The sequence below is a fragment of the Myotis daubentonii genome, chromosome 18, assembly GCF_963259705.1.
Source record: "Myotis daubentonii chromosome 18, mMyoDau2.1, whole genome shotgun sequence".
NCBI classification, from domain to species: Eukaryota; Metazoa; Chordata; class Mammalia; order Chiroptera; family Vespertilionidae; genus Myotis; species Myotis daubentonii.
The window spans coordinates 16505565-16529859 of record NC_081857.1 but is presented as its reverse complement, the minus strand read 5'-3'; the positions used below and the strand labels follow the sequence as shown (position 1 = coordinate 16529859).

Genomic DNA, 24295 nt, shown 5'->3' with positions numbered 1-24295 from the left:
GGCCTAAGTGAGAATGCCAGCCCCATGGGACTGGGGCCAGGAAAGCTGTATTTTGCCAAATGTTCCATTTCCAAGGGAGGTGATAGAGCAACACATTTGTGAGAGAAGGAAGCAAAAGCCATTTTCGGGGATTGAAAATGCAACGAATGGGCTGAACTCAGTTTTTATAAAAACTCAGTGAAATAGTGTGGGAATTTATCATTGTCTTTTTTTTTAAAGATTTTTCTTAAAGTATATTTTTATTGATTTCAGAGAGGAAGGGAGAGAAAGGGAGAGATAGAAATATCAGTGATGAGAGGGAATCATTGATTGGCTGCCTCCTGCACGCCCCCTACTGGGGACCGAGCCCGCAACCTGGGCATGTGCCCTTGGCTGGAATTGAACCCGGGACCCTTGAGTCCACAGGCCAACACTCTATCCACTGAGCCAAACCAGTTAGGGCTTAAATTGACTTTGAGAGAGAGAGGAAGCAAGAGGGAGAGAAAGAAAGAAACATCTATGTGAGAGCAAAACATCGATCTGCTGCCTCTTGCATGTCCCCAACCTGGGATTGAGCCCATTACCCGGGCATGTGCCCTGACCAGGAGTAGAACCAGCAACCTTTCAGTGCACAGATGACGCCCAACCAACTGAGCCACACTGGCCAGGGTGTTTTGTCATTGTCTTTTAATCCCCGAGGTAAGGCTTTTTCTACTTACAGAAGGATAATTCTGTGGGATTTGGGGTAGTTGATTGGTCACAAGGCATTGCAAGGCTTCCGTTCCCTGGACCATGTGGCCATTTCATTGAGTCAGAAGACATACTGGACGGAGCATCTTTTCTTGGTATTAGATCTACTGGGGCATGGCCGTGGCCGGTGGAGGGAGACTGGAGGGAGATGGGTGCTTGCTGTTGTTGACTGGAGGAAAGGTACTTTTTAAATATTTTTATTGATTTCGGAGAGGGAGGGAGAGGGAGAGAGAGAGAGAGAGAGAAGAGAAGAGAAGAGAAGAGAAGAGAAGAGAAGAGAAGAGAAGAGAGAGAAACACCAGTGATGTAAGAGAATCATTGATTGGATGCCTCCTGCACGCCCCACACTGGAGATCGAGGCTGCAACCCTAGCATGTGCCCTGACTGGGTATCGGACCCGTGGCCTCTTGGTCCTGGATCCATGCTCAACTGCTGAGTTATACCGGCCATGGAGATCTGCTTTTCAAGAGCTGATGGAAATCCGTATTTTGGTGTGAAACATCTTGACTTTGAAATAGTGGCAACAAATTCAAATTTTAATATAAAACTATCTGGGCCAAACAGAACATAAGAATGTAGGCAGGGATTATCATGTTTTGTTTACCACTGTATGCACCACATCTAGAGCAGTGACTGGCATATAGTAGATGCTCAGTGAATGCTGTTGAACGGATGAATGAGTTGATATTTGTGACCGTGTTACACTCATAGGCTGCCAGTGTTCAGCCTCTACTCTACTGCTTTCTCCCACTATCTTTTAGGTTTTTCTGCTGCTTTCTATCCCAGGTCAGATCATTTTTAATTTAAATATATAAATCAGATTTACTTCAAAGGTTAAAATCCCTTTAGCTTGAGTTGGTGTTCGGACCAGCATTCCTTGTGTTTTTATTTTTATTTTTTTAGGGTTTTTGTTTGTCTTAAATTCTTTTTAAAAAAATTTGTAGTAAGAAAACAGATCACAGTTACCGTTTTAACCAGTTTTCAGTGTATAGCTCAGTAGTGTCAAGGAGACTCCCGCTGTTGTGCAACGGATCTCCAGAAAGTTTTCATTTTGCCAAACTGCAACTCTAAACCTGCTAAACACTGATTTTTCCTCCTACCAGCCCCTGGCGACCACCGTTCTGTTCCTGTGAATTTGACATAAGTGGAATCATACAGTGTTTGTCTTTTTGTGACTGGCTTATTTCACTTAACATACTGCCCCAAGGTTCCTCTGCGTTGTAGCATTATCAGAACTTCCTTCCTTCATAAGGCTGAATCATATTCCATGGTAAGTATAGACCGAATTTTGTTGATCCATTCATCCGTCAGTGGACCACTTGGGTTGCTTTTACCTCTTGGCTCATGGGAATAGTGCTGCTGTGAACATGGTGCCCAAAAATCTCTTTGAGATCCTGCTTTCAATTCTTTTGGAAAAATACCCAGAAGTGGGATTGCTGAATCATATGGTAGCTCTTTTTGTAATTGTTTTGGAAACCTCCATACCGTTTTCCATAGCAACTGTATCGTTTACATTCTCATCAACAGTGTATAAGACTCCCAATTTCTCCACATTCTTGCCAAACTCCCCATCCCCCCTTTTTTCTAATGCTAGCTATCCTAATGGCTGTGGGGGTGGTATCTCATTGTGGTTTTGGTGTTGATTTCTCCAATGACGAGTGATGTTGAGCATCTTTTCATGTACTTCTTAAGGCCATTGTTTTGTGTTTCACTATTCAGTAGCTATAAATCTGGGAGCTTTCAAGAGTTGTAAGAATGTATTTCCTAGTATTGCCTTGGGGTAACATGGGAGAATATTCCTGCACAGAGACACAAGAGCTTACCTACCTGGCCTAACTCGAGGATCCATCGAAGAAACCAGACACTAAAGTGAGAACCCTTGCTTCTGGCTTTCACTGCTTGGAGAACGTAGCCGAGGACCTGCTGTGTCCTGGCCCATGTTTGGACCTCCCCACAAAAAGTGCAAGCAGATTGGGAGGGTCTCTTGCTGTTTATCCCATGTGGAGGGGCCACTTTTCATCCTGAGAGCACTGTGCTATGGACTGTGATTAAGCTTTCTGAGGGGAGACGGTGGAGGGCGAGGGAGGTGAAGAAGGAAAAGTTGAAGTGACTGAGCTTTTCCCCAGAATGCTGAACCATCTCATAGTGGCAGAGTTTAGTGTGCATGGGAAGGATTGATAAGCTAACGTTAGCCATATAAGAAAAGTAAATGATCCTTTTCCCCTACTATGTTATTAGATAATTCCCCTACTATGTTATTAGATAATCAACCTACTATGTTATTAGATAATCCTCCTACAATATTATTAGATAACTAGAGGCCCAGTGCATGAAATTCGTGCACAGGTAGGGTCCCTAGCATCTGCCGGCTGCCAGCTGGGGTCTCCCTTCTGGTCGGTGCAGGGCCGGCTGGGGGTGGGGGGCATGAACTGTTGGCTGGCTGACACCGCCCCCTGGTCAAATTCCTGGTCAGACTTCCAGTTGAGGGGACAATTTGCATATTCGGCTCTTATTATATAGGATACTGCCTGGAACAAAAGAAAGTCGGTTGAATCAGTCTGGTGACAATAAGGGTAATGTCTAAAACCCGCAGATCCTGGAGAAGAGTAAATTTAACTCAGTGACAGCTAATGAGTAGTTTTAGGGTTAAAAAGTGTTATGCCCACCTGTTGAAAATTTCATTCTAGAATTTAATATTCTAGGGTGCACCCCTGTGGACTCAGGATTCATTGAAAAAAGGTACCCATGTTGGGGTCTTGCCCTCCTGATGTCCTTTTCTGATAGCGCATTCATGGGGGTAACCTCAGCTGCAGTCTTAGAAACAAGGCATTCCTGCCTTTTCCAGGTCTGGGAAGGACTCCTCTGGGCTATTGTTAGCCAGCCGGTTAATGGTTAACTCCTACAACACGCCAGACATAACACCTAATCTTTTGATGAGACCTACTGCTCAGAATGAATAATGGTTAACCATTCCTTACCTCTGACTAAGACCATATACCTTCCAGAGTTTGTTCTCTTAAATAGCTGAAACTGTGAAGGACTTTTTTTTTTTTCTTTTGCAAATAACATTTACATAGCACAGACGTTTTATGACTCATTCCTTGCAAAGGAGCAGGTGGTGTCCCTGAATAGTTTGCCACCTTATAGGGACTAGTAGAATAGTTCTACCAATTTTTCATTTAACTCTCTCCCAGCTGTCTGGTGAGAGACCAGCCAATATGATGAAATAGTCTTTTCCTCAGTGCAAATATGAAAAGACAAATAGTGCTCTTGTTAGCAGAAGAGTCTTTTTAAATTAAAAAAAAAATGGATTGATTGATTTAGATAGAGAGGAAGGGAGGCGAGAGAGAGACAGATTTGTTGTTCCACCTATTTATGCATCCATTGGTTGATTCTTACATGTGCCCTGACCGGGGATTGAACCCGAAACCTTGGCCATATCAGGTGATGCTCTAACCAACTGAGCCACACTGGCCAGGGCAGAAGAGTCTTGTTAAAGGTCTGCTGTGCGGCATGTGACTGAGATTTTCTTCTTTATGGGAACACTCATCCGGGCTGGAAAAAGATAAAAAAAAAAATCAAATCAAACAAAGGAAGCAAAGAAAGATATGAGTCTCCTTCCCCTCCCAGGGGCTGCTTCGAGCCGGGGCACTGCCAGTGACCTGGTGGCGGCCTCGGAGGACTCAGCCACCTCACTGCGGCCTACTGAGCTGGGCCACCAGGTAGAATGCTGCAGCCCTGCAGGTGCAGCTTCAGGCTCACCACTGTTATGTCCAACCGAAGCTGTTGGAGCTCTTGCCCCCTTAGGAACTTTCTAGAAACATTCGAAATAGCCTTTATGTCATTAAAAAAAAAAAAAAAGAAGAAGCTTGGCTGAAAATTAGCGTTTGCAGTTCTGAGACGTGTGCCCCTAATGGCTTTGATGATTTCACACGCGTTATCAGGGTCCCCGCTTCCTTCCTTGGTAATCCGTGGACACAGTTGTTCTTGGTTTCCTCTCTCCATAGAAATCTGTCTGTTGTCGGCGGAGGATGGCTGGCCGGCACAGCCAGTGTCTGAACTCACAGTTGGATCTGGGTTGGAGCATTTCTTGCGTATTCCAACCTCTTAAGTTAAAAACAAACGAACAAACGAAAAAGACTGGGCTCTTTTTTTTTTTTTTTTTGTAGTGAAGGTTTTCCAGAAAGTTCCGAGGGCTGGCTGCGTCTCCCATTCAGGCTTTGGCTCCGTGCATGTGGCTGGCATCCTCACCTCTCCTCAGACACTGCCTTTGGCAAGGGGCCAGGCATTTCTTAACAGCCGCAGTGCACATTTCTGTCTTTATCTTATTTGACTTTCCTGTGGAATGTGACATTGACCGTGGCCTCCTCCTGGAAGCGTTGCCTTCTTGGGCGCCCCCTGATGATCCTCCTCCTCCCCTGGGTGTTCCCCTTCACTGTCCTTTGAGGGTGCTCCTCTACTGTTGGATGCAGGTGTGGCCTAGCGTCTGATTCCATGCCTTCCTGACCCTTTTCTCAGGGGCGTTCATCTGTAACTCAGACCCCTCTCTCTTCAGGGCCCCCACATTCCAGCTGCCTACTGGGTTTTCCATGCAACGGACCACAAATATCTTAAACTCAGAGTGCCACAAACAGAATTCATTTGATTTCTTCTCAGACCAGTCCCTGTTCCTATATTCCCTGCCTTGGTGACCGTGTCACCTCCTATCGAGCTAAAGAAAGGACTTGAGGCAACCAAATAAACGTCTCATTCTTCTTCAGTTTTCTTATCCCATAAGCACCAAGCCCGTTTCCTTACTGAAAGGTGGCTGCTTTTCCCCCAATCCAAGCCAATCTCACTGTCCTTCAGAGTCAGTATCACCTTACCTTCTGCAGGAGGAATTCTGTCCTAGCCCCTCGGCCTGGGGTTTAGTAAGTCCTGTTTACCTGTTGATCCAAACTTGATCGAGTTTAGCTGTGGCCCAGGTCATGGCGTAGTTTCCCCAGGGCTAGCAGAGTGGGACCTTGGAGATGTGTAATTTGCTGGAAGTGCCTGAGTACTATTCTATGGCTGGTGGGTGTGCTGCCCTTTTCTTGAAGAGATGGGGCTGGGGCATCAGCTGTGGGCTTGCTGGCCCTGAAAGCCATTTCTGTCATTTGTTTTGAGTTGGATGTGTCATATGGGAAGGTGATAGAGGGCAGGAGGCAGTTTTGGCACAGCGGGAAGAACATTGATTTCCAGAACTCTACTCTAAGGACTAGGGAAGAATAATGCAGGAGGAGCACCTAGTAAGAGCTGGTTCTCAATAATGATATGTTTGGGCCACCCACCCAGGGGCTGGGCTAGGTGCTTGGATGGAACAGGGACCAAAAGGTTCAGTGGCAATTGGCTGTGGTGACAGTCCTCGTCTATTCTCTGACTCCCCGGTGCAGTGTGAAGGCCGGTCTTTTCAGAGGTGGTGCTCAGCTTTTGTTCCATAATGTAAGTTGGGAGACTTTTCTTTAGTCTTAAGTGGACTTTCCCATTTTTGTAACTAGTGGGGAAGCGTCGGGAAATGGTGACATCATTGGCAGCATTGTAATGGCCAAGTCCTAGTTCTACAGTTTGGAGAAGGTACCTGAGTGTCCTTTTTCTCATACACCCTCATAACCAGAAAACTCTGTGTATAAAATGGTTCGAGCCCCGGGATCCACCAGTTGCTCTAGGCTTGTCCTTACTGTGGAAGCTCAGAGACTCACCTGTGAGATAACATAAGTAAATAGACATACGGCCTAACCGCCCCTGGCCAGGTAGCTTGGTTGGTTAGAGCATCAGCCCCATGCGCCAAAGTTGCGGGTTTGATCTCTGGTCAGGGCACATCACCCATACAAGAATCAACCAATGAATGCACAAATAGGTGGAACAACAAATTGATGTTTCTGTCTCTCTCTCTCAAAGTAATGCACAAATTTTTTTAAAAAGCTTATTAGAGTAGGTGAAGTCATGTATGCTTGCTGCTGCACAGGTAGAAATATTTCCTATGCAGGTAAAAGAAAAACGACTCCTAAATCATTGCTGATGTTAGTCTGTGCTCTTCTGCAGCTAAATATGTCACATGATTTTCTCTCATTGCCCCCAGGGGTTGTTTATAGGCCAGCATTACCCTAGTAGGGTTATGAGAGCACACGGTAAAAGTGCTGCACTTTGCTCTGAGCGAGGGAAGAACGAGCCCCCGGAGAGCTGGCGGAAGTGGAACTGCTCTGAATGGAGATTTGAAGTGAAAATTGACCACTCGTTGTGATTTCTCTGTTTTTTAAACCCTGTTTTTAAAGTTTATCTTGCCCTGCAAATACACACCTGCACATTGGAGGTAGGAATGGAAGAAGGGCCGCTGATGACAAATGCGTGCTGTGTTTGAATGGTTCTCTGTCCTGGTTACTGAGCGGGTCCAGGTGCCATGCCTGGAATGTCTGTCCGTGTCTTTCCCACCCCAGCCCCAACACAGCATGTGTTTAGGCAGATTATATGTCATTGGAGATTATTTTGAGGATTTAATGAGTAGGACTCAGAATAAATGTTTGTCCTAGTAAACACTTGTCTTGCCATTTTATTGCTAATTTTTTATTGTTTACTTTTTAACAGAATTGTATTTCATTTTTACTTGGAATGGTATATTTCTCCAAGTGTAAAGTAATATTATGATTTTCATACCTTGGGTTTAAAACTCAAGATTCTCCCCATTGGATGTTGTCTTTTTGGTTGGAATTTTTTTTTTTTTTTGAGATGCTTTTGTGTACTTCTGTAGGGTTAAGCTGCTAATGTATATATCATCAGTAATCTAGACTAATAGTTTTTTTAAATTAGAAATTTGAGCAACGGATTTAATTACCTTATAATCTTTAAAAACTTGGAGGGAAATCTGGTTACATCCTATGCAAATAATTGATATGAGCTGAGTGTTTATCCACCAGGTTTTAATGTCTAGGAACTTGATGGCATCTACATAGCAGGCTGGATGGCTGGCTGAGTCTCACCACTTCTATTTCATTTATGTTTTTCATATATATTTTCTGTTATTATTACTATTTTAAATGTTTTTATTGATTTCATAGGAAGGGAGAGGGAGGAGAGAGAGAGATAGAAATGTCAACGATGAGAGAGAATCATCGATCGACACCATGGACAACATCAGTATATATTATTTCTTGGGAGGACATTCTGCAGAGAACTTTCATTCTTGGGCACATCCTCATTGATGTCTTAGAATCTCTCTATATAAAAGCCTAAGTGACCAGTTGACCGTTTGACTGTTTGACCAGTAACTATGACATGCACTGACCACCAGGGGACAGACGCTCAATGTGCAGGCATGGAAACATGAAAGAGACTGATGAATCTCAGAGGGAAGGAGGGCAGGGGAAAGGTGGGAAGAGATTAACCAAAGATCTTATATGCATACTAGAGACCAGGTGCATGGATTTGTGTACCTGGGTTCCCTTGGCCTGGCCCAGGGGGATCAGGCCAAAACTGTCCCGGTGCACGGATTTGTGCACCGGTGGTGTCCTTCGTCCTGGCCTGTGGGGAACAGGCCCAAACCAGCTCTCCAACATCCCCCGAGGGGTCCTGGATTGCGCGAGGGTGCAGGTTAGGCCGAGGGACCCCATCGGTGCATGAATCCGTGCACCGGGCCTATAGTTAAATATAAAGCCCAAATGGCATCCAATGGAATTGTGACACATGGCCTGAAATGCCACACAGGAGTTGCTGCCAGAAACACTTGCAGGGAGATCCAGTTGCCCTTTCGCCTCCTCAGGTGGCTGGTCCAGATGTGTCGCCAGGAGCAAGACTCCCTGTGGGAAATGTAGTGACTTTTGAAGTTGAGTTTCATGTGACCTGAAGAGTGTTTCTATATTCAGGGACGTCAAACAAAGCTGAGTATTATTTTCTTTTTTAGGAGTTGTCTCATAGGCATTTTTAGAAAATTTATACTTAAATTAGAAATAATATAACAACTTTACAGATTAACATTAAAAAAATTACGGTTACTTGAACTTTGGCAGACTTTCTGAGTTCACGTAAATGGATAATTTTTCTCTGTAAAATGCTGGCTTTGAAGTTTTCTTTTGAGGGCAGAGATAAAACATATTAAACTTAAACTTCTAAGTTAAATTAATTTTTGCTTGAGTAGGTGAAAGATGAATATAATGCAGATTTTTTAAAATAGTTTTTTATTGATTTTTTACAGAGAGGAAGGGAGAGGGATAGGGAGTTAGAAACGTGGATGAGAGAGAAGCATCGTTCAGCTGCCTCCTGCACACTCCCCACTGGGGACGCACCTGCAACTAAGGCACATGCCCTTGACCAGAATCAAACCTGGGACCCTTCAGTCCCCAGGTCAACGCTCTATCCAGTGAGCCAAACTGGCTAGGGCTATAATGCAGAATTTAAAAAGCACACAAGAGCCTGGCTGGAGTGGCCCTTCCTCCAGTGCACCGAAAGATTGCTGGTTCTATTCCTGATTGGGGCACATGCCTGGGTTGTGTCCTTGGTCCCCGGTCAGTTGGGTTGTGTGAGGAGGTCTACTGATTGATGTAACTCTCTCACATCGATGAGTTCCCCCCCACCCCCACCACACACACACACACACACACACACACACACACACACACACACTTTAAGCATGTCCTCGGTGAGGATTAAAAAAATTATGCAATAGAAAGTCTTCATTCCACTCTTGACCTCTAGTCTCAGGTCCCCTCTTCTCTAAGAATTGTAAGTAGTTTTTAAGATCGTTTTCCAGAGCTATTTTGTGTGCATACAAACATATACATCCTTGCCCTCGCTTTTCCACACATCTGGTACATACACCACTCCTGTTCTATGTCAGTATTGTCTCTTATCCCGGAAGCCATTTATTTCAGTGTATAAAAGGCCTCCTTATTCATTTTTTTCTTATGCGGATGTGCCATTATTGACCGTCTTCTGTGATGAGCTTTTAGGTTGTTTCTGGGTTTTGTAATTACCAATAATTTTTTTTCACACATGTAAGAGTGTTAAAATAAATTTCTAGAAGTAGAATTGCTAGGTTAAAGGCTTCTGCCCTTGTAATTTTAATAGATATTGCCAAATGCTTGCCATGGAAGTTATACCACCAGCAGTGTATTGGGGGACCTGGTAGACTGTTGGCTTTTAAGTTTTTCTCTTGGGGGTGGGAATTAGAGCATTTGAAAATATTCAGGTAATTTGAAAAAATATATATTTAAATACATAATGTATGCATATTTAAATACACTTTGATCTATATTTCATTATTGTGTAGTCACATTACCGTCTTTCTTTGGAAGCTAGATGTTTAAGTGGCTAGATGTTTAAGCTAGGTGTTTACAACATTGACTTATCTATCAGATGGTAAAAAGATGAACAAGGAGATAATTTGAGGAGCTTTTGGATTCATGTCCTCACTTTCTGTCTATGCTTCTCAAAATTCTTTAAGATTCAGCTGAGTGTTGCCTTCTTCCATGGAACCTATAATTAGTCTAGCTCTTGTTGGCCTGGGACAGCATTTACACCCTGCACTCAGTTCCATGCTTTCATTAAAAGGAATCTATATCATGTTTATGAGCCATGTCGGGAGACCAGATGTTAGGAGCAGTTTTAACTCGTCGCTTTGCCCTTTGATTTTTTCCTCTAGTTCTTGGGACAGAAACAATAACATTCAATAAATGCTATTTTCTCAAGTTTTTAAAAGCCCTCTCAAGTGCTTTATTATAACAGTTTAAGCATAAATCTTAATATTTTTCAGAGTAGGAAAGTAATAATGACCATTGTAGAAAATGTAAAACATATAGAAAATTTTATATAGCAACAAAATAAACATCACCCAGAATTTTCCCTTCCAGAGATCATCACCCCATCAATTCTTTTGTCCTTTTCTGTGCGTGTGTTTAATTAAATTGGAAACAACATGCCGATGCAGTTTTATATTCTCCTTGTCACCCTGCCAACAGTTGACAGTTTGAGTACGTCCTCCCAGAGCTTTTTCTATGCACATAATACATAATGTGAAATGTAAAGAAAGTTTTAGAACATAAATTAGAAACGAAATCATGCTAAGCATAATGCTGCACCTGCTTTTGCCACTCAGAGCTGTAGTCAGCTCCTCGTGTGTATGTACAGAGCCTGCTTCTTTTAAACGTATGTACCATGACCCATACAACACAACATCTCCGTTGTATGCATTTTTCCCTATTATAATTAATGCTGAGGTGAACCTCTTTTTACATAGATACATGTCGAATTTTGGATAGGTTCCTAGAAGTGGAATTACTACAATTGTGTTGAAAGGTCATGCATGCCTAAGTTTTTACTGAGGGTAATGTCAAATTTCCCCTTAAAAATGTCCTATTGGTGTATATTCCAGCAAGTAACACCATGATATTTTCATCAGCACTGGAATGATCAGTCTTTTATTTATTTATTTATTTATTTATTTATTTATTTATTTATTTTCAATTCAAGAGAGAAAAAAGTTGCCTCTTATGCATGTATAATTTACATTTTACTGATAGTGAGGTTGGGTATCTTTTTTAAATTTTTAAAATATATTTAATTGACTTTTTACAGAGAGGAAGGGAGGGGGATAGAGAGTTAAAAACATTGATGAGAGAGAAACATCCATCAGCTGCCTTCTGCACACCTCCTATTGGGGATGTGCCTACAACCAAGGTACATGCCCTTGACCGGAATCGAACCTGGGACCCTTCAGTCTGCAGGCCAACGCTCTATCCACCGAGCCAAACTGCTTAGGGCGAGGTTGAGTATCTTCATATGCTTTTTTTTTGCTTTTTTAAAATATATTTTATTGATTTTTTGCAGAGAGGAAGGGAGAGAGATAGAGAGTTAGAAACATCGATGAGAGAGAAACATCGATCAGCTGCCTCCTGCACATCTCCTACTGGGGATATGCCCACAACCCAGGTACATGCCCTTGACCGGAATCGAACCTGGGACCTTTCAGTCCTCAGGCCGACGCTCTATCCACTGAGCCAAACCGGTTTCGGCTTCATATGCTTTTTAATCCGATGTCTTTTAGCTATAAAGTGTCTGGTCTTTTTTTTTTTTTTTTGAAGTTTCTTATTGGATTTTTATGATCCTGAATTTTTTGTCTATTGCAAGTATATTGCAAGTATTTTTCCTCAGGTCATTGTCTTATAATCCACTTTACATTGTCTTTAGCCATGGAAGCATTTAAAATTATGTAATAAAATCTGATAGTATTTAGGAGAGACTTACATACCTTCACATTAATAATATATTTTCTTCTGGCACTTTTATAATTTTGTTTTCTTACATTTAGACTGAGCTAGATTGATAGAATGATTGACTTCTATTCTTCCTTTTGCCCTGTAGTTTGATCATGAAGATTGGTATACTTTTGTATAGTATTTTTATGACTTACCAAAGCAGCTTCATATAACAATAGATCAAATTAAAACTGAATGATGGAAGTATATATGTTACAGATGAATATTTTTTGGTGATTTTCAAATTCCCCTTCAGCTTTCATTTAGTTTGGCTTTTCAAATTGTGTTCCCTGGTCACTTTAGGCATCTCAAGACTTGGGACTAGGGGAGTGGTCGGCAAACTGTGGCTCGCGAGCCACATGCGGCTCTTTGGCCCCTTGAGTGTGGCTCTTCCTAAGCCTTAGGAGTACCCTAATTAAGTTAATAACAATGTACCTACCTATATAGTTTAAGTTTAAAAAATTTGGCTCTCAAAAGAAATTCCAATCGTTGTACTGTTGATATTTGGCTCTGTTGACTAATGAGTTTGCTGACCACTGGACTAGGGTGTCCTGGAGGATGTACAACTCAGTTTTGCTTTTACTGGAATGCTGCATTTGAAAATGAAGGTGTTTCTTTGAAAAAGAACCAGAAAACCAATGATTTGAAGTTTGGGGAGCTGGGTAGGGTTTCCCCGGGTGACTCCAGTGTGTTGGTGTTGGTCATGTGTGTGGTCAGTGTGCTTTGGAGCTAGAATTCCTTGCCTTGAGGACCTGGGCAGAGCTCCCTGGGCAGGGCTAGGCTAGGCCTCCCTCTGTTTCCAGCCCTATCCTGTTACAGTTAAAGTATGTTCCGCAGTTTGACCTTCCGCTCTAGAACACTTTGCACACTATTATTCCCCATTTCCTCCTGGATACCTTTCTCATCTGTACACTGGGATCTCGTTAGGCAGAAGCAATAAATACTTCAGAGCATAAATATTTTTGTTAAGAGCTGAAGCACATTTCTAAATCCGTGAACACAAGTGAAATGGAAAATTACTGAGTACATTACAAACTCAGACCCAAGAATGCCAGGGGAGTTTTATTTTTATGCTTAGAAAAGAAACATGAAGTGTTGTTTATCTGTGGGTGTGAAAAATATATTAAAATAGCATACCATAACTATATTCAAACAGAGTTTTTCTTGCCCCGTCTTAATTTGATAACTTCAGTCTTGTCCTAGTACATTTCTCTTGGAGTGGATTAATGCCACATTATTTATTATTTGGACTCCATTGAGTTACTGCAGATTTTTTGACTGTTTAATTCTTATTCCTCACCTTAATGGAATAGCTGATCCTTGGACAATGTAGGGGTTAGACCTCCCCCCTCCCCTCAAATCCTGCACAGTCAAAATGCGCATAAAACTTTTGACTCAGTTGCAGAACACACATTTGTATGTAATGTATACTGTATTCTTACAGTAAAGTAAGGTAGAGAAAAGAAAATGTTATTAAGAAAACCATAAGGAAGAGAAAACAGTACAGTTCTGTACGTCTTTATTGAAAAAAGTCTGCATCTAAGTTGACCCCTGACGTTCAAACTTGGTGTAGTTCAAGGGTCAACTGTATTTCATTGTTTCTCAGAAGGTACTAAATAAGTTTTGGTGCTTAGTATCGTCCCTTTTTGGGCTGAGGCTAAGAAGAGAGGCTGCATCTTGCCACCATTGCTGGTCCTGGTTTTCAGACAGTTGCTGCTTCACCCACAGTAGTGACCTCCAAGGCCTGTTTAGTTTCATGAGTCGGACGAGAGGAATTCCAGGTCTTGCAGGCATCTCCTTCCTTTAACTTCACTCGTGGGGAACATGACACATGGTCAGCGTTGCTAATTATACTTGAAGGAGCAGAATCACCTTCCTTCATTCCCTCTCTCCCACCCACTCGTGTAGGGGTGACTCTTGGCCTTAGCAATGTCACGAGAGGCCACACGTCCTATAGACTCTCGAGAGGAGAGGCCACAGTGCAGCTTGCGCTCACTTCTGTGCTTCCCCATGAAAATATAAAAGATGCAAAAGCATATTGTTTATTTCTGGGATTGATTATTCTTTTAAGGAATCTTTTAAATTTCAGCTTTATTGAGGTATAACTATTGTAAGATATTTAAAGTGTCCACCGTGGTGATTTGATATGAATATAGTGAAATGATTTCCCCCTTCTATGTAACGAACACATCATCACCTCCCACATTTATCTGGTATTTCTTATTCTGTTGGCTTCGTGGTGCCCTGTGTGTTGTGGCAGCCTCCTGACTCCTGGGAGGGGCATGAAGCCCATTTATAAGAGTTCAGAATAAAAATCATAAAACACAAGTGCTCAAGAATGTTAGCTAAATGGTGACGGTGGTGGTGGTGGTGAGAGATAAGGACTAAAGCTCATTTATACCCCGTCTTCCTCGCCACCATCCTGCCAGTGTAATTAGCTGCACTAACACCCTGGTCAGTGTTCACCTTTTCATTTGCTTGGTTTTCTTAATAAACATCTGACTAAGTGCTCCCACACACTTTCTACTGCTTTATGAAACTCTTGCCCAACTTTCCACGAGATCCAATCTCATTCGATAATTTCGCCCCCTTCCCTTTCTTTTTCCCCTCTGGAGCCCCCCAGCTTCCGCTTAGGTAAGGGCTGGCACAGGTAACACTTCTAATAAAGACTTTTAAACCATTGCCCTGCTTTTAGGTCCTTCCCTACTCGCAGCCTCCACACTTTGCAAAACCAAACCACCTCCTCACCTCACCAAACAGAGCAGAACACCTGGTACCTGTGCCTCTCAGGTTGAACTTCCAGAGGCTTACCCCTCACTTAGCTCGCACGCCCAGCTTTCCTTCTGTATTTATATATTTTGATGCGGGGTTCCTGAAATCCCCTGGTTTCGTCACGCGTGGGGCTTTTAGCATTTGTGTTTTATTCCCCTCCTCAATTGGAAATGATTTTTCAGCTGGGAAAAGGTGAAAACTTCATTATTTTGTGGCTCACATCCAGCAGTCTCCCAGCCTCTAGCTCCAAATTTCTAATTATTGGCTGGACTAAAGTCACCCGACAGGGTGAGGAAGTAAGCCTAGATATTCCAGACCCATTTTGTATGTATTTGCCCTTTGTCCTAGTCTTTGTTATTGTCTGATACAAACGAGAGTGGGCTCAGGTTTTCTCTTGGTGTCTTCCTCTAGTGAGAGTTTTCCTTCCAGCGGAGATTTTATGGGAAAGTCCAGCTCATGAGCTCTGTGTTTTCTGGTGAATAATAAGCCCATCTTAATGAGGTAGGTTGTAAAGATAACTTGTCTCATTTAATTCTGCAGCTAAAGGAACACAAGGCGAGGTGAGAGTTCCTGGGAACCACAGAGAAAGTTCACGGGCGTTGAATTAGGACCTCAAGAGAGAAGGCCAGAAAGGTAGGGATAGTTATGTTGTGAGCCTTAATAATAGCGTTAAATTTATGAGTTTGTAATGTAGAGAGGATGGGTCCCAGTGGCCCTTTTCAAGGTGAAACACTTTAAGAATAGGTAAAATTAGCACGTAGAGATTTATATTTGGCTCTGTTGACTAATGAGTTTGCCGACCACTGGCCTATGCCATAGAGCAGTGGTTCCCAACCTTTTTTTGGCCATGCCCCACCTAAGCATCTCTGAAATCCTGATGCCCCCCCCCCCTCCTCGTGACATATAATTATTATTCAAAAAGCAAACTCCTAATCACATGGAGGAAGCCTAAGAGGCCATTAACATGGTCTAAACAAGTTTCCAAAGAACATGGCATCCATGAAAAGAGGAAAATAAAAGAACAAAAGGTCAGTTGAAGAACTCAGGAAGAAATCACTAAGAAATTGTTATAAAAATAGTAATAATATGAAACAATATGAAAAAATAGCAAATAAAGTTTAAGAACATATAATAGAGAACTGAAATGCATAAATATGTCACAGTATTTATTTATATACTCTAGATGAGGCCCCTAGAACTGTATATAAGGCCCCATAAGAAATACAAAAATTCACTGTTAATAACTCATTATTGAATTGCCCCCCATTAAAAATCAAACAGCCCCCCTGCGGGGTGTGTGTGCCCCATCTTGGGAAGATAAGTAGTAATCAGAAAGACTGAAAGATATGAAACAAAGTAGTAGAATCTCAATAATGTAAACAAATTTAAAATATACCTAATTAAAAGGATGGGATAAAATATGCAAAAGTTTTAAATTGATTACCCTTGGGTGGCGACATTATGCACGATTTTTAGCTTTTCCTTTCAGTTTTCTATAATTTCCATTTATAATGAATTTGTAATCAGAAAGTATTAAAGATTATTAAAATTTTTAGATGAGGTAGAAAAAGAATGATCCTTCTCACCCTAATAATTCAAAAGAATGAAAACTCAAGCAAGTTCCAGGATATAAGCGGTTTTAATCAGTTCTAATTTGAAAATGAATGTTGGATTGCAAATGTTTTTTTTTTTTTTTTTGCTTTTGCTTTTAGTCAAAGTATGATTGTATATGGTGCTGAAAGCCACGTGCTTAATGAGCCAGTATTGTAAAATACTGTTATTTATGAAGGGGCCTATATGTGAATGTGCATCTCACAGTAAAATCCCATGGTGAAGGACTGTGCTTTGGACGCAGCCTCTGCCACCTGCTAGCTTTGGGACTTTGGCCAGATCCATACAGTCTCAGTTTTCTTATCTGTAAATTGGGGTTGTGAGGATTAAATGATGTCATGCATGTAAATCACTCAGATGATTTTATAGCTGAAATGATAAGTGATAGCTGATTTAATGCTACTCCTGAAGGAAGACTTATCCCAAATTTTCTTATATAGAATATTGAGGAAAGACAGAGATTAACTGGTTTAAAGTATTTTTTGGGGGGTGGGGTCTAATACAATGTTAATACTCCAAAGATTACCTAGGGGCAAAGTAGATGTTTCTGCTTCTGCCTTCCTCCCTCTGAGGTCAGAAGTGTTCCATGCCTTTTCTCCAAGCTTGTGTAAGCACAGACACATATAGGATGACTGGTTTGGCTTTATTTTTTTGCCTTACATATTACTCTGCAACTCACCCTGGGTGTCACTCTGAACCAATAGATTCTGTTCTAACTAATTACCAATAATTACATAAGACCCTAAATGATTTTCTATGCCAGGATATTTTTGAACATAACGCTGTTATGGATATTCAGGGTGTTTTTTGACCCTTATACATAACCATGAAGATTCATTGCTTTTATTTCCTATGAAAGTTTCCCACAAGTGGCATTGCTGAGTCAGAGTACGTGTTAATTATAGTGCGGAGGGATTTGGGGTTACACAAGCTGTTTAAAACGTTGGTTCCTGCCTTCTTACAATCTAGTGGAAGAACAGATGATGTGCATTCTTTTCTCAGGGATTTCTTTCTTTCTTTCTTTCTTTCTTTCTTTCTTTCTTTCTTTCTTTCTTTCTTTCTTTCTTTCTTTCTCTCTCTCTCTCTCTCTCTCTCTCTCTCTCTCTCTGTCTCTCTCTCTCTCTCTCTTTCTTTCTTTCTTTCTTTCTTCTTTTCTTGTACAAAGATTTCAGTAGATAGTGATCCCCCCCCCCGCCCAGGGAAGTTTGAAGTCCTTAACATTCTGAAACAGGTATAAATCAAGAGAGCAGAGGAAGCCTCCTTCATTATGTTTACTGTGTAAATTGGGATCGTGAGGATTACATGATGTCATGCATGTAAATCACTCAAATGATTTTATAGCTGAAATGATAAGCGACAGCTGAGACAATGCTACTCCTGAAGGAAGACTCATTCCAAATTTTCTTATATAGAGTATTGAGGGAAGGCAGAGATTAAGTGGTTTAAAGTTTGCTGTGTTCATTAGCGATGAATTTGTCAGCAATTTTGCATGTTTAAGTTTTTCAGCTTTTAAGAGCTCAGTCCAACTTGAGAACTGAAGCACTTGACCTTTGCCCTCCTGTTCCTGCTGCTGTGCTCATACCCTACAGGGCCGCAGGCACCCCCCAGGCCTGGAGAGCCATCCCACACGCAGCATCTTGTCTCCAGTGGCCCAGGCTTGCTCTGCCCCAGGCAGGGCAGCTGAGCAAATCTTCAGCTTGAGGTCAGCCAGGGGGACAGGAACGGTCCTAGGCTAACACAAGGGTTTTAAAGCAGTGAATGTACTGCACTTGGTTGGACAGGTAATGCCATTTCTTCGTAATGTCACTCAGAGAGCTGCTAAGATTTCCCATGTTTCCACTTAGGTAGTGTGTGTGCGTGTTTGTGTGTGTGTGTGTCTGCTAGGCAGCGGATGGAGAGAAGAAAGGACACAGCTGCCGTGGCTTTGCATGTGTACATGTGTGTTTGTAGTCTATCTACATGGAGGTGCCTGCATGTCGCATGACTGACTGTGTTTAGAGCAGTGGTTCTCAACCTTGGCTGCACATTAGAATCACCTGGGAATCTTTTTAAAATCCTGATTTCTGGGCCTCATCCTCTGGAAATTCTGTTTCTTTGTTATGGGGTGGGGCCACAACATGAGTGACAAAGAAACAGAATTTCCGGAGGATGAGGCCCAGAAATCAGGATTTTAAAAAGATTCCCAGGTGATTCTAATGTGCAGCCAAGGTTGAGAACCACTGGGTTTAGGCAGCGGTTCTCAACCTGTGGGTCGTGACCCCTTTGGCGGTCGAACAACTCTTTCACAGGGGTCGCCTAAGACCATCCTGCATATCAGATATTTACATTACGATTCATAACAGTAGCAACATTACAGTTAGGAAGTAGCAACGAAAATAATGTTATGGTTGGGGGTCACCACCACATGAGGAGCTGTATTAAAGGGTCGCGCATTAGGAAGGTTGAGAACCACTGGTAGAGGCTTTGTTTTCTCCCATCAGTAATTAACATTTGGTTACTTCAGTCGGGATTTTGCAACTCTTTACAGCTGACACTAGTTCGTACCTGTTTTCATTCCTTCTCCCCTCTGATTCAGCGTCTTGGCTCCGGAGAAGCGATTGCCCCGGAACACTTTCGAACCCGCTTGGCTGTCCCCTGACTCACCGGAGTGGTCACATACCTGAAACCCACCGGGCACCCTGTCAGGGTTCCCAGGCGGTGGGACCTGTGCTTGCTTGTTTTGCACTCATGTTTTGCCTCCTTAACTTCAAAAACCCTCCGACTCTTGGTTTGTGGAAACCAGTTTTTATCCTTGTGCTACTTAGCAGGCGCTCGGTTCCCTTGGATTTCCTGCAGCATTGGGTGAAATGGCACCAATAATTATAAGGGCAGTGAGAACACACGCGCGAATGGTGCCAGCACTTGGATATTCCTAACTCCCGGAATCTTCCCGACCACTCTGGTTAGTGATGGACACTGTTATCACCCCCGTGTTGTACCTGCAGAAAGTGAGGTGGCCTCGGAGCCTGGTTCTACCGCTTGGAAGTGGCTCCTGTGTGGATGTGACTCCCCATCTGGGTGAGGCTGGCTGGTGGAGCTCGAGGAGCCAGGGAACCAGGCGCTGTCCCCGGGAACCGAGCTCCGGACCGGCAGGCCCAGTGCCGAGACTTGGCAGAGGTGCTGGCTGTTGCTTATGTTTGGAGAGGAAGTGACACAGATGAGTCCTCTCCTCCCAGAGCCCTGGACCTGTGAGGGGCGTTGAGGGAACTCAGGCCTGGGCAGGAAGGAAACGGGGGAGGGAGGTGTGGAAACTGCTGGGGAGGCCACTTGCAGCAGGCTCTCACGGGGAGAGGGGAGCCCCTCTCTCTCGATCCCTGTGGTCCCTCGGGGCGCACATCGCAGGGGAGGGCGAAGCAAGTTAAAGGTGTGCTCGCCGCAGCGTTTCTTCTGTTTTGATGAGTGAGTCATATGACCAAGCTGGAAAGCCTCTTGGGCTGCTCTTGCGATCGTGTTTCTGGAATTGGTTTCTGAAGAGGTTGCGTGCGACGTGCTGGGATTCTCTCTCTGCAGCACAGACTGGTGCTGTGGAAGGAAAGCAAGCGTCCAGGTAGGAGGCATGGGGGGGGGGAGGGGAGCGGGCAGGAGAGGGGGTGCTGAGGCAGGGGCAGGACTCTGGTTCTGTGCCAGGCCCTCTGGATAGGACATCCCAGGGCTGAAAATTGGTCACCAGCCTCAGGGTCCATGTCTGCCATATCTGCATGAAGTCCACCGCCCGTGGCGGCTGGCTCGCAGTCGTCCTAATAGAATGTGGGAGCTTGCTGTTGTCGGGTTATTCTTACATCGCCAGGCTGTAGTTTCAGCCCCCGTTCTGGATATTGTGAGCACGGTTCTTTGAGTAAGAAATGGGGTCAGATGATGTCAGTGTCTGTCTGATGAGGGGCAAGTTCTTAATCTCAGGGCAGTAGGGCTGTGGGAATACTGCTCAGCAGTGGCCCGTCTTTGAATCTGCTCTAAAAATGGAGGTGCTCATGCCCGCCTTCTTGGTGTCTGACACTAGGGGGTGTTGTGTTCTGGTTCCTGGCTGAGAGCAGCTCGGCATTCCCGGACCCGCATCACGGTGGGTGTAGACCCGGATAGCAAGGAGAGCTGGAATCGGAGAGTTGCAGCTTCTGAGGTCTCAAAGGATGGAGGCCTTTGGGACAAAGCATTCCTGGCATGAAAGGCAGAGAAGGCTCATTTGAGAAGTCAGCCAGACTCAGGTATTCTGATACACCCCACCTGACGCCCACGGGCCAGGGGAGACTCCCCTATCTTGTGTCGGATTGATCGGCCTTTGCATTTTATCCAACTTGTCATTGTATTTCCAGAAGGAATTTTTCCCGCCATCTTTTAAAAACGAAGAGCTTACACTGTCAGTTTGGTCTAGTTCCGTGGTCGGCAAACTGCGGCTCGCGAGCCACATGCGGCTCTTGGGCCCCTTGAGGGTGGCTCTTTCTAAGCCTTAGGAGTACCCTAATTAAGTTAATAACGATGTACCTACCTATATAGTTTAGGTTTAAAAAATTTGGCTCTCAAAAGAAATTTCAATCGTTGTACTGTTGATAGTTGGCTCTGTTGACTAATGAGTTTGCCGACCACTGGTCTAGTTAAACACACGTTTTAGTTTGGAAGGGCAAAGGGGTTCAGTTGGAGGGAAAGTTCTGACCCCCTTTTTCTGTAACGTATCAGCAACGTTGGCACTGTTATCTATGTTACCTGGTTACTTGACAAATTACCCTTTAAGAAAAACTTTTGAGAAAAACCCAACGTTTTACTATGGGAAATTTCAGGCATGCACAACGCTGTAGACTAGAGAATGGTGTGACCCTTGTCTCCCACCGTCAACAGCTGTCAACATGGCCAGTATTGTCCCCCTCACAGTCCCCACCCCATTATTGTGGAGAAAAATCCCAGACAACCTATTATTTTATCCATAAATATTCAGTGTGGGCTTTGATGACCTAATGTCAAAAATGGAGACTTTCATATTTGAAGATCTTTCTGGTGGGAAGATCTTGTCTATTTAGACGAGGCGGTCAGCCTCAAAGCTGGGGGTGGGGGAAATGATTTTTTTAAAACAATCACCTGGGGGAGCCTTCAAGCTGCTTGCCTTCTCAGAGTTTGCTTCTGCGGCCCCCAGGCCCCCTCAGTTGAAAAATCTCAGCCTTTGATGCACTGTGGACTTGGTTTGCGTCTGAGTGTTAGAGCTGGAATAAAAGCGAGGGGACCACTGCTTGCGGGTAAAAGTGATTCCAGGTAACGGGAGCTTTACCTCGCAGGAACCAACTTGTTATTTTTAACCACCATGGATGGGAGCTGTTTAAAAACATATATATATTTTTGCCCTTTTAACCAGAATATGCTGGGTATTGCTCGTTTCCATTTACTATAGGGAGTTTTGGGGACACAGTCTGCCCTGCTGTGGAGTGCTTATTTTTATAGTTTACCTGTCACCTGCCTCCTTGCCTTTTGTACCTGAAAACGTGGTCTTCCTTGTCTCCTTGAAATCTGCTACGGGCTACGAAGCCAGGCCCAGAGCTGTACAGGAACTCAGAGGTCACCAGCTGTACGGGCGTCTTGTTTCTGAGCACAGTGTGTGCAGTTGGAATGAAGAGCTTTGTGATTGCTGACTGCTCAGCAGATGTTTGGTGCTGTTTCCCGGTTTCCAGCCATCCTCTGCATGGATGAGGTGGTTGTGTAGCCACCTTTCATGCAGATGAGCCATCACCCTGATGGACACGGTTTGGCAGGAATCTGTCCTCTGACTTCAAATTGAGCTTAAAGAGGTCTCCAAACGTCATGTTGGCAAGGTCAGGTCTCCAAGGAAAGTTGGAAAATGTGTTTCTGGACAAATTTCTCTCCATCTCACCAGTGCATTTGGAAAGTGAGTTAGGAGGCGAGAAATGAAGGGATTAAACAATGTGACCATTCTGCTTTTGTTGTTGTAGTTACTCAGCAGCTAAAAGGTAGGGCCTTGCATTTTAAACCTTGCACAACACGCTTACTTGGCCAAAAGTAATGTGATGTGTGGATTTAATTTGGGTATTCCATAACAATAAAATGTATAGAAGAAATGAACAGTCTACCTTTCACCGCACAAAACTGACTTCTTTTCTGCTCTTCTTGAAGGAGGAAATCAGAGAAGACATTTTTCTTACGCCTTTCTTTCCCATCCCCTCCCACCCCACCCGTCTTTAAAATTCTCCTTCGGAAAATGACACAGTATTTTTTAAAACCCAGCTGTGCTGTGCCCAGGTTCATACACAGGATGGACTAGTTGCATCAGTTTTTCCTTTCTCACACCCAGGCGAGGGTTACATAGTTCTGTGAGGTGTGCTTGGAGTTGTAAAAATACGGAATGCTGGAAAAATCCCAGAGTCTGTTGGTAAATATAGAACACAGCTGAACAGCACTTAGCTTCTATTGGCGATTTTCGAACTTGAGGGGGGGAAAAGGGCAGGTATCCATAACCTAGCACGGGAAATAAAAAGAGCGTGTGATGACCACGTTTGAGATTTGGATTTTCATGTCCCTAAAGACATCACAAGTAATTCAGTAACGAGGAGTAGACTGCATTTGGTTGACAATATAAAAGATCCCTCCACTTCTCACCCATCATATTCAGAGATGTAGTAGGTCAGCCGAGTGACTTTTTCTGTATTATGAGAAAGCTGTCTTTGCTTTGTGTTTTTAACTTAGCGGGTTTTTTTGGTGATATCTTTAGGGAAAGAAATGAGAGGACTGTAGAAGGTGCTGGAGATCCACAGCTGGGAGTTCCAGGGGAAGCTTCCACATGAGAGCTTTTCGGAAGCCGATTGGTTAGCAGCGGGGGTTAGAAGTGACTGGGCTTTTCCGAAGGTCTGTCCCACTGTAGCGCATACTGTAAAAGGCCTTCACCAGCGTGGTGCTTACAGAGCAAATGCCCTAACAAATTGCTTTCGGCAGTCACGGCGCAGTATAACACCATTGATCACGTCGCTAGGTCCAGTGTCGTTTTCTTGCAAAGAACTTCCCTGGGACGTGGCCTCCCTCTGGCCTCTGAGAACACCCCCAGGATCAGGCACACCCAGGTCTAGAAAAGGGACACTTGGGTGGTGGGAATGTTCTTATAGAAACCTCAGCTCCATCTTTCTGAAGAAGCACCCGTGAGCTGACTGACTTCTCATTCCTGTGCTCCACAGTTTAAGCCTCTCTGAGGCCTCCAAAAGTCAGACCTCTATAAGCTCCAAGTTCCTCAAGTGTCCCTGAGGTCACCAGGGGGCCCTGCCCTATCTTGGCAGCAAAAACTCAATCCTTTTCAGGATTCGTTCTTTCTCTCGTTGTAATGACAGATATTTATTTAGCTCCACTTTAGGTTTATAGGAGACCACAAAGCTGAATGTGCCCTTCAGGATTCCAAGTGGGGAGCTAAAACTCATGCGGGAGTTTCTCCAGGAAGGGGAGACTGGGGTGCTGTCAGCTGTAGAGACACAGCCACACAGGTTATAAGACAATTTGGAAGCAAGTTCCCACTCCTGCAAAAGACCCGTTGCTAACCCCAGACACTATACACATGTAGTTGAGAGTCAAGAAGAAGGCTAGTCTACTTACCCACTTGGGATGGGCTGCGTAGGACTTTCATTAAGTGAGCAACTCCTTTCTGCTCCAGGTGTAGGGTTGGTGATGACAAGGTGGCAGGGCTGTGAGAATGCCAAGTTCATTTATTTTTTTTATTTGAGACTTTTCTATTGATTTTTAGAGAGAGAGAAAAAGAGAGGGAGAGAGAGAAACATCTATGTGAGAGCAAAACATCCATTTGCTGCCTTCTGCATGCACCCGACCAGGGATCGTGCCCACAATCCCGGGACGTACCCTAAGTGGGAATCAAACCAGCAGCCTTTTGGTATGTGGGGCGAAGCCCAGCC

The 24295-nt window shown here is 43.7% G+C and overlaps 1 protein-coding gene and 1 long non-coding RNA gene across 7 annotated transcripts in view; one reads left to right on the top strand and one right to left on the bottom strand.

Annotated features, from left to right (window-relative positions):
- Positions 1-24295, top strand: part of PTPN14 (protein tyrosine phosphatase non-receptor type 14) — a 148976-nt gene that overhangs the window by 28468 nt on the left and 96213 nt on the right. Inside the window, exon 1 of one of the 6 annotated variants that reach the window (XM_059674930.1) lies at positions 19637-19776. The exons of 3 other annotated variants lie outside the window; for them this stretch is intronic. The gene's annotated coding sequence lies outside the window, so the exon portion shown is untranslated. 2 more of the 6 variants (XM_059674931.1, XM_059674929.1) reach the window with 2 other exon arrangements.
- On the bottom strand, positions 3961-19560 carry LOC132221023 (uncharacterized). The gene is made up of 3 exons (XR_009449904.1): positions 19352-19560; positions 18918-19202; positions 3961-4284 (listed from the first exon to the last, which is right to left on the bottom strand). It is a non-coding gene; the product is annotated as an uncharacterized LOC132221023 (long non-coding RNA).